This window comes from Schistocerca gregaria, chromosome 6 (genome assembly GCF_023897955.1).
Source record: "Schistocerca gregaria isolate iqSchGreg1 chromosome 6, iqSchGreg1.2, whole genome shotgun sequence".
NCBI lineage: Eukaryota > Metazoa > Arthropoda > Insecta > Orthoptera > Acrididae > Schistocerca > Schistocerca gregaria.
This window is the reverse complement of record NC_064925.1, coordinates 564,707,457-564,718,999: the sequence shown is the minus strand read 5'-3', so window position 1 is coordinate 564,718,999 and position 11,543 is coordinate 564,707,457.

Below are 11,543 nucleotides of genomic sequence, written 5' to 3'. Positions count from 1 at the left end.
CCTTTACTACTTTAAGTGTCCCATTTCCTAATCGAATTCCCTCAGCATCACCCGACTTAATTCGACTACATTCCATTATCCTCGTTTTGCTTTTGTTGATGTTCATCTTATATCCTCTTTTCAAGACACTTTCCATTCCGTTCAACTGCTATTTCAATTCCTTTGCTATCTCTGACGGAATTACAATGTCATCGGCAAACTTCAAAGTTTTTATTTCTTCTCCAAGGATTTTAATACCTACTCCCAACATTTCTTTTGTTTCCTTTACTGCTTGCTCAATATACAGATTGAATAGCATCTGGGAGAGGCTAGAACACTGTCTCACTCCGTTCCCAACCACTGCTTCCCTTTCATGCCCCTCGACTCTAATAACTGCCATCAGGTTTCTGTACAAATTGTAAATAGCCTTTCGCTCCCTGTATTTTACCCCTGCCAACTTTAGAATTGGAAAGAGAGTATTCCAGTCAACATTGTCAAAAGCTTTCTGTAAGTCTACAAATGCTAGAAACGTAGGTTTTGCCTATTCTTAATCTTTCTTCTAAGATAAGTCGTAAGGTCAGTATTGCCTCACGTGTTCCAACATTTCTACGGAATCCAAACTGATCCTCCCCGTGGTATGCATCTACCAGTTTTTCCATTCGTCTGTAAAGAATTCGCGTTAGTATTTTGCAGCTGTGACTTATTAAACTGATAGTTCGGTAATTTTCACATCTGTCAGCACCTGCTTTCTTTGGGATTGGAATTATTATATTCTTCTTGAAGTCTGAGGGTGTTTCACCTGTCTCATACATCTTGCTCACCGGCTGGTAGAGTTTTGTCATGACTGGCTCTCCCAAGGCCGTCAGTAGTTCTAATGGAATGTTGTCTACTCCGGGGGCCTTGTTTCGACTCAGGTCTTTCAGTGCTCTGTCAAACTCTTCACGCAGTATCTTACCTCCCATTTCGTCTTCATCTACATCCTCTTCCATTTCCATAATATTGTCCTCAAGTACATCGCCCTTGTATAAACCTTCTATATACTCCTTCCACCTTTCTGCCTTCCCTTCTTTGCTTAGAACTGGGTTGCCATCTGAGTTCTTGATATTCATACACGTGGTTCTCTTCTCTCCAAAGGTCTCTTTAATTTTCCTGTAGGCAGTATCTATCTTACCCCTAGTGAGATAAGCTTCTACATCCTTACATTTGTCCTCTAGCCATCCCTGCTTAGCCATTTTGCACTCCCAGACGATCTCATGTTTGAGATTCATTTACTGCATTTTTATATTTTCTCCTTTCATCAATTAAATTCAATATTTCTTCTGTTACCCAAGGATTTCTAGCAGCCCTCGTCTTTTTACCTACTTTATCCTCTGCTGCCTTCACTACTTCATCCCTCAGAGCTACCCATTCTTCTTCTACTGTGTTTCTTTCCCCCATTGCTGTCAATTGTTCCCTTATGCTCTCCTTGAAACTCTGTACAACCTCTTGCAGCTTATCCAGATCCCATGTCCTTAAATTCCCACCTTTTTGCAGTTTCTTCAGTTTTAACCTACAGGTCATAACCAATAGATTGTGGTCAGAGTCCACATCTGCCCCTGGAAATGTACTACAATTTAAAACCTGATTCCTAAACCTCTGTCTTACCATCATGTAATCTATCTGATACCTTTTAGTATCTCCAGGATTCTTCCATGTATACAACCTTCTTTTATGATTCTATCTATTATCATTCAAAATTACGCGATAGAGCAGTAACTAGACCATGGAAGTTGGTGCAGCAGTGGTAGCTATTGTGCTGAGGTGGTGTAATGGCTATCATTCCTGCGTAGTAAACGATACCTTCGTTCAACTCTCGTCTGTGGCACAAATTTTAATTCATATCTTCAGCATCCGTCATTACCGTAAATAAACATGAGACTCAAATCTCTCGAGGAAAATTTAATTGTAATATCTTTACAGCACACCCTATATTATTAACATATTTGTGCTGTATCATTCCTTAAATGCAAAACGTATCTCCGGTTTCATTTAAGGATTTAGTAACAACACAAGTGTACAACTACGGCGAGTCTGCCCATGTGTGGCTCGGTTTTTCTTTCCTTTTTTTTCTTTTTTGAGTGATTGGATCTAAAGTCGACTAAATGCCTACATGAACATGGATCTAATAAGTTTCGTCATCGACTCAGGACAGATACAACATAGTAGGGGCCTACACTAAATCCCCTGCTAATCCTCCACTATTTGCTTGATGTATTCCAATCTCTGTCTTCTTCTACAGTTTATGCCCTCTACAGCTCTATCTAGTACCGTGGAAGTCAATCCCTGACATCTTAAGATGTCTTATCATCCTGTCCCTTCTCCTTGTCAGTGTATTTCACATGTTCCTTTCCTATCCAATTTTGCGCACAGCCTCGTCATTTCTTATCTTATCAGTCCACATAATTTTAACATTTATCTGTAGCACCCCATCTCAAATTCTTCGTTTCTCATCTATTTAGATTTCCCACAGTCAATGTTTCACTACCATACAACGCTATGTTCCAAACGAACATTGTCAGAAATTTCTTCCTCAAATTAAGGCTGACATTTGATATTAGCAGACTTCTCTTGGCCAGAAGTGCCTTTTTTGCCAGTCATTGTCTGCTTTTGATGTCCTCCGTGCTCCGTCCGTCATTGGTTATTTTACTGCCTAGGTTGCAGAATTCCATAACTTATTCTACTTCACAGCCATCAGTCCTTATAAGTTTCTCGCTGTTCTCGTTTCTGCTACTTCTCATTACTTTCGTCTTTCTTCGATTTACTCTCAGACCATATTCTGCACTCATCAGGCTGTTCATTCCATTCAGCGGATCTTGTAATTCTTCTTCACTTTCACTCAGGATAGCAATGTCATCAGCGAATAGTATTGCTGATATCCTTTCACCTTGAATTCTAATACCACTCTTGAATCTTTCTTTTATTTGTATCACTGCTTCTTCGCTGTGCAGACTGCATAGTAGAGGCGAAAGACTAGATCTGTCTTACTTCATTTGCAATCCGAGCACTTCGTTCTTTGTCGTGTCTATTCCTATTATTCCCTCTTCGCTCATGTACATATTGTATATTCTCTTCCTGTAACTTACCCCTATTTTCAACATAATTTCAAACATCTTGCACCATTTTACGTTGTCAAATGCTTTTTCCAGGTCGTCAAATCCTATGAACATGTCTTGATTTTTCTTTTGTCTATGTTTCATTATGAACTGCTACGTCAGAATTGCCTCTCTGGTGCCATTACTTTTCCTAAATCCAAATTAATCATCATCTAACACATCCTCAATTTTCTTTTCCATTCTACTGTATACTGAATGCTTGAGCTGTTGAGCTGCCTGTGTGCGATAATTATCGCACTTTTCAGCTCTTGCAGTCTTCGGAATTGTGTAGATGATATTTTTCCGAAAGTCAGATGATATGCCGCCAGACTCATGCATTCCAGACACCAACGTGAATAGTAATTTTTTACCACTTCCCCAATGAGTTTAGAAATTCTGATGGAATGTTGTCTATCCCTTCTGTCTTAGTTGATCTGAAGTCCTCCAAAGGTCTCTGAAATTCTAATACTGGATCCCCTATCTTTTCTAAATCGAATCCTGTTTCTTCTTTTATCATATCAGACAAATCTTCCCCTGCATAAAGGCCTTCAATGTATATCCGCTCTCTCCTCTGCATTTAACAGTGGAATTCCCTTTGCACTCTTAATGGTACCACCCTTGCTTTTAATTTCACCGAAGGTTATTTTGAACTTCCTATATGGTGAGTTAGTCCTTCATTTGTTGAACTCTGTTACTGGACAAATTGTAAATTCTAGTGGCGTACAAATGGAATGTATTTCGCTGAGTGAACATCTTTTTCGATTTCCTCATTTTTTCATGCAGCCATTTCGTCTTAGCTTCCTGCACGTCTTTTATATTTCATTCCTCATCGAGTTATACTACTGTATTCCTAAATTTCCCTGCTCATTTTTGTACTCCCTTTTTTCCATCGGTCAACTGAAGTATTTCTCCTATTACCCACGGTTTCTCCGTAGTTATCTTCTTTGTACCAATGTTTCTCTTTCAAATTTCTGTGGTTACCCGTTTTAGATATGTCCATTCCTGTTCAGCTGCACTGCTTACTGAATTGTTCCCTATTGCTTTACCCATGGCCTTAGAGAACTTGAAGCGCATCTCGTCATTCGTTAATACTTCCGTATCCCACTTTGATTCTTCCTGACTAATCTCTTAAACTTCAACATCTTCTTCATCACCACTACATTGTGATCTGAGTCTACATCTGCTCCTGGGTACGCCTCGCAATCCAGTATCTGATTTCAGAATCTCTGTCTGATCATGGTGTAATCTAACTAAAATCCTCTCGAATCACCGGGCAATTTCTAAGTATAGTTCCTCCTCTTGCGATTCTTGGATTCACTATTACTAACTGAAATTTATTACAGAACTCAGGTAATCTTTTCCATCTTTCATTTCTTATCCCAAGTCCATATTCTCCTATAACCTTTTCATCTACTCTTTCCTCTCCTACTACATTCCAGTCCCCAATGACTATTAGATTTTCATCTCCTTTTAGACGCTATATTACCCTTTCATTGTCAAGTCAATTTCTCTAGCTCTTCAGCTTGCGACATTGGCATGTATACCCGAACTATCGTTGTCGGTGTTGGTCTACTGTCGATTCTGATAAGAACAACTATATGACTGAACTGTTCACAGTAACACACTCTCGCTCCTACGTTCCTATTCATAACGAATCCTACTCCTGTTATTTTCTGCTGATTTTGATATTAGTCTATACTCACCTGACCACAGATCCTTCTCTTCTTTCCATTTCACTTCACTGACGCCTACTATATATAGATTGAGCCTTGCATTTACCCTTTCAGATTTTCTTTTTTCCCTACCACGTTCAAGCTTTTGGCATTTCGCGCCCCGACTTTTAGAACGTTGTTCTTTCATTAGTTATTCAATCTTTTCTTCGTGGTCACCTCCCCTTTGGCAGTCCCATCCCGGATATCCCAATGGAGGACTATTCCGGAATATTTTGCCAATGGAGAGCTCATCACGACACTTTGTCCTTTGAAGGCCACATGTCCTGCGGATACACGTTACGTGTCTTTAATGCAGTGGTTTCCATTGCCTTCTGCATCCTCATGTCATTGATCATTGCTGATTCCTCCTCCTATAGGGGCAATTTCCCACCCCAAGGACAAGAGAGTCCCCTGAACCTCTGTCTGCTCCTTCGCCCTCAAGTCTTCGGCTGACAATGCTCATCATTAATCAAAATTTAAGCAGCGGCGGGTTTCGAACCCGAGAGCGACGACGTTGTGATTACTAATCCAATACGCTACAATATTTTTAACTCACTTTGTTCGTTCTATTTCTTCGGAGCGTACGTCTCATGACACGCGTTCAAGTTCACCGTTGATCCGTTCACTCACTTTTTATTATAGAGGGTAGCTAAACCTCTGACCGAACACGCTGAGCTACCATGTCGCCGGCCACTAGACAACACGTGCTGCCAGTAGTTAATAAGCCTCGAAATACTCTCGCCGAAAGAAAAAGTATTCACTCCAGAGCGCACGCGCAGACGAATCGTTAAACCCTTACAGATTAGCGCAGAGAGAAGCCACGTGCTCAAATGTGCGCGCACTGCCTGTACGTGAGCATAAGAAAGTAGCGCCGAGTGAGATATTTATCTTTCAAGCGGACGTCTTACGTACATGTGGGTAAACGTAAGGGCGTAACAGAGTGGCAATATAGAGCGATCGTGTTTCGCCGTGCCGATGAGCACATTGTTGTTGTTGTGGTCTTCAGTCCTGAGACTGGTTTGATGCAGCTCTCCATGCTGCTCTCTCCTGTGCAAGCTTCTTCATCTCCCAGTACCTACTGCAGCCTACATCCTTCTGAATCTGCTTAGTGTATTCGTCTCTTGGTCTCCCTCTATGATTTTTACCCTCCACGCTGCCCTCCAATGCTAAATTTGTGATCCCTTTATTCCTCAGAAGGTGTCCTACCAACCGATCCCTTCTTCTTGTCAAGTTGTACCACAAACTCTTCTTCTCCCCAATTCTGTTCAATACCTCCTCATCAGGTTATGTGATCTACCCATCTAATCTTCAGCACTGTTCTGTAGCACCACACTTAGAAAGCTTCTGTTCTCTTCTCCCATGACCATACGCGTCTGAAGTTGCTGGTTTTGTTGGTGTTTCGTGTCTACAAGTAGTGGTGTAACATACATGGCCACGAAACACGTGAGAACTAAGGTCGGATAAAGATACTTATTCAGCTAACAAGGGGAGGCCGCCAATTGTGAAATTCTGATTCGATTCATCCTGCGCATAATAAAAGCTCATGGCTAGAGGTGTAATGTGGCAAAGCACCAAGATTCACTTCCCAGCCGTTGTCGAGAAAATAGACTGTTAAAAGAAATCGTTGGGGTGAAATACTCTCTATGATTAATAGTTTGCTGCAGCGCCGTGGCGCAGCGGTAAGCGCTCGGTTTCGTAATCTCACGCCATGGAACATTTTTTTCAGTATTTGTTTTTTGTAATTCAAATATATATATATATATATATATATAATTCCCGGCAATCAGTTGCAACAATTATACATATAATAAATGGTTGAAAGTCGTTTGTCGTGAAGAAACTGGCGACTTCGAACATGATTATGTTTTCCGCAAACAAACTTGTATTTCACAAATGTTATTAGTTGTCTTCATAATGTATACCACGTATAGTTAACCGAAGACGTAGAAACGATATTCCGAAAAGAATACGTATAGTGTAAGTCAAACGTTCGAATTAGAATACAGACCCCACGATATACACTCCTGGAAATTGAAATAAGAACACCGTGAATTCATTGTCCCAGGAAGGGGAAACTTTATTGACACATTCCTGGGGTCAGATACATCACATGATCACACTGACAGAACCACAGGCACATAGACACAGGCAACAGAGCATGCACAATGTCGGCACTAGTACAGTGTATATCCACCTCTCGCAGCAATGCAGGCTGCTATTCTCACATGGAGACGATCGTAGAGATGCTGGATGTAGTCCTGTGGAACGGCTTGCCATGCCATTTCCACCTGGCGCCTCAGTTGGACCAGCGTTCGTGCTGGACGTGCAGACCGCGTGAGACGACGCTTCATCCAGTTCCAAACATGCTCAATGGGGGACAGATCCGGAGATCTTGCTGGCCAGGGTAGTTGACTTAGACCTTCTAGAGCACGTTGGGTGGCACGGGATACATGCGGACGTGCATTGTCATGTTGGAACAGCAAGTTCCCTTGCCGGTCTAGGAATGGTAGAACGATGGGTTCGATGACGGTTTGGATGTACCGTGCACTATTCAGTGTCCCCTCGACGATCACCAGAGGTGTACGGCCAGTGTAGGAGATCGCTCCCCGCACCATGATGCCGCGTGTTGGTCCTGTGTGCCTCGGTCGTATGCAGTCCTGATTGTGGCGCTCACCTGCACGGCGCCAAACACGCATACGACCATCATTGGCACCAAGGCAGAAGCGACTCTCATCGCTGAAGACGACACGTCTCCATTCGTCCCTCCATTCACGCCTGTCGCGACACCACTGGAGGCGGGCTGCACGATGTTGGGGCGTGAGCGGAAGACGGCCTAACGGTGTGCGGGACCGTAGCCCAGCTTCATGGAGACGGTTGCGAATGGTCCTCGCCGATACCCCAGGAGCAACAGTGTCCCTAATTTGCTGGGAAGTGGCGGTGCGGTCCCCTACGCCACTGCGTAGGATCCTACGGTCTTGGCGTGCATCCGTGCGTCGCTGCGGTTCGGTCCCAGGTCGACGGGCACGTGCACCTTCCGCAGACCACTGGCGACAATATCGATGTACTGTGGAGACCTCACGCCCCACGTGTTGAGCAATTCGGCGGTACGTCCACCTGGCCTCCCACATGCCCACTATACGCCCTCGCTCAAAGTCCGTCAACTGCACATACGGTTCACGTCCACGCTGTCGCGGCATGCTACCAGTGTTAAAGACTGCGATGTAGCTCCGTATGCGACGGCAAACTGGCTGACACTGACGGCGGCGGTGCACAAATGCTGCGCAGCTAGCGCCGTTTGAAGGCCAACACCGTGGTTCCTGGTGTGTCCGCTGTGCCGTACGTGTGATCATTGCTTGTACAGCCCTCTCGCAGTGTCCGGAGCAAGTATGGTGGGTCTGACACACCGGTGTCAATGTGTTCTTTTTCCATTTCCAGGAATATATATATATATATATATATATATATATATATATATATATATATATATATATATTACAAAAAACAAATACTAAAAAAAAGGTTGCATTGCGCGAGATTCTATCCGGCAACCTTCGGATTACGAACGCGAGCGCTAACCGCTGCGCCACGGCACTGCAGCAAACCATTAATCGTAGAGAGTATTTCACCGCAAGGGTTTCTTTTAACTGTCGATTTTCTCGACAACAGCTGAGAAGTGCATCTTGGTGCTTTGCCACATTACACCTCTGGCCATGAGCTTTTACTATGCGCAGTATGAATCGAATCTGAATTTCACAACTGGCGGCCTCCCCTTGTAAGTTTCAGAATATATTAATTAAGGGCAAAATTTCCAACCTTTCATTTCGTGTCAAAACTTACTCTCGAAACGAAGATTGATCTGCTGAGACAATGTTCACAGCTAGGTGCAGGTTCGACGTAAAGGGACGGAAGGAACCGCGCCGCCGCCGCAGAAGGACTCGTGATGGTGAACACGACAGGTGCTATGGTGAAGATGTAACACTGAGAAACATTGTTGAACAAGCGAAATTGTAAGTACTTGGATGACATCTGGTACATAATGGAGATACCATGTATGTGAACTCTACTTTAGATAATCAAAATACCTACGGGTGTACTGCCGGTCTATAGTGTCCAACGGGCACAATATTTCGGCGATCAAACATGTCGCCATCATCAGGTGAACTGACGGACTGAGCTCCTGTGAACGTGCCGGCACGGAGATCCGTACACTATGGCTGCTCAGGGGGAACTGGGTTCGGTCGCGGCGGCGGCCGATTTAAATACCCTCCGCCCGCGGCGCGCTCCCTCCGCCATCCGCGCCCCGCGTCACGGTAGCGCGGTGGAACAGATTGCGACGGCGTCTGAGATGACGTCGGTGTGATGGCTCTGTCCGCCGTGGTCGTCACAACTATGCGTTTGCTCGATTTACTCTTGATTAACCCAATCGCTGGTTCCCAAGCCTTGCTAAGATTATAGCCACAGTCATGGTTTATGAGGTCGTCATTGGTGCGAATTTCGATAGCCTCTCTAACAACGCTGTCCCAGTATCTCGACGTCTGTACCAGAATTCTCGTGCGGTCATACTCCATAGCGTGATTTCCCGACAAGGAGAAGGGCTGACGGCACCCTAGGTCATGGGGTGTATCGAAACACAACACACACTGATCTGTATTTGCACGGAGACAGCTGCCACCACCCTTCACAGAGGAATGGGGTACTTAAAACTGTAGTACATAGGGCGCGCACTATCTCTGACGCAGAGATTCTACCTCAGGAATTGGAACATCTGAAATCTGTATTTCGAAAAAATGGGTACTCAGAGTGGCAGATCCAATGTGCTCTCCGCCCAACCACTGCAGCACAACCTGTTGAGATGGATGAAGTCACGAGGGAGGAGGTAGGCACTGCATTTATTCCATACACAGGCGCACTCTCGGGGAAAATATCCCGCATTCTGAAGAAACACCGGGTTGGAACTGTGTTTTGTCCTCCGAATAAAACTCGTGCACTGGTGGGGAGCGCCAAAGATGACCTCGGTTTGAGGAAGGCCGGCGTGTACCAGATTCCGTGTCAATGTGGCAAGTCGTATATTGGTCAGACGATGCGTACCGTCGAGGATCGATGCCGTGAACACCAGAGGCACACTCGACTGATGTATTTTGCAAGTCGGCGGTCGCTGAACATTGTTTGACGACCTCATATACCGTGACTGTGGCTATAATCTTAGCAAGGCTTGGGAACCAGCGATTGGGTTAATCAAGAGTAAATCGAGCAAATGCATAGTTGTGACGACCACGGCGGACAGAGCCATCACACCGACGTCATCTCAGACGCCGTCGCAATCTGTTCCACCGCGCTACCGTGGCGCGGGGCGCGGACGGCGGAGGGAGCGCGCCGCGGGCGGAGGGTATTTAAATCGGCCGCCGCCGCGACCGAACCCAGTTCCCCCTGAGCAGCCATAGTGTACGGATCTCCGTGCCGGCACGTTCACAGGAGCTCAGTCCGTCAGTTCACCTGATGATGGCGACATGTTTGATCGCCGAAATATTGTGCCCGTTGGACACTATAGACCGGCAGTACACCCGTAGGTATTTTGATTATCAAATACGCCGGGAGAAACTCAAGAATCACATCTACTTTAGATGTTTTAGTAGGCTGTGAGATAGTCCAGTGGGATAAACAAGTCTTATGACCAGGAGAGAGGTCGTCAGAACTGAAGCTACATACGAGGGTTATTCGGAAACTATGGAATGATCGGTCGCGAAATGGAAACCACAATGAAAATCTGATGAAGCATTGCACAGCTGTGTTGGACAGTATCTCTAGTATATTAAAAAATTAAAAACCCACCTCACTTGCGAAAAACGCACCTAGTGTTAAACTAGGTTTCGGCGTAGATAACTACACCTTCTTCAGAACAACGATAAAACCCACAAGTGCCTAAGAAGACCTTTGTCAATGACTAAAAGAACACTATACCTATACATTTATAAACGAAAAAAAGGAAAACAAAAACAGTACATATGTACAAAGTCAAAACCACTACTTAATGGTGTACTCTCTACCTCACACCGGCCTATGTTCGATGGGCCATGACCCGGGTCATATATTAACCAACGATTGCTGACGCGCTGCGATGTTGAAGGTTCTTATCTCTAGTATGCCCATATAGCGTCAAATCGCTCTTACCAGTTCTGAGCGCATACTGAGTGCTTAAACATGGCTAGAAAATAGTGTCTCCCGCCATGTATGGGTGTCCGTCGAGAGATTTCGCACGAGTTTGTGCAACCCCACGTAGCGTAACTGTCATGCAGCTCCTTGTTCGTGGCAGTTCTCGGCCGCACACTGCAGGGGCAATGGGTGCGCTCCTGCAGCGTTTTTGATGGGAAGTGTTCGATCGCCCAACATACAGTTGGGCTCCCTCTGATTTTGATCTCTTTGCTTACATGAACCGCTCGCTAAGAGTACAACATTTTGGCACAGATAGTGATCTGCAGTCCAGCCTTCTATGAGGAGGGTATTGGAAAATTGGTACACCGCTAAGGAAGATATCTAAGTCGGACCAGTGACTATGTATAGAAATAGCTGGAAGGTGTAGATAAATCTTGCAAATAAAACAGTTTTGACTTTCACTGTGGTTTCCATTTCGCGACATCAGAACAGACCTCGCAAACGAATGTTTGAAGGGTGAAGTTATCAGCATTGAGAGCAGACATCATAGACTGCTTAGCCAAGTGGATTG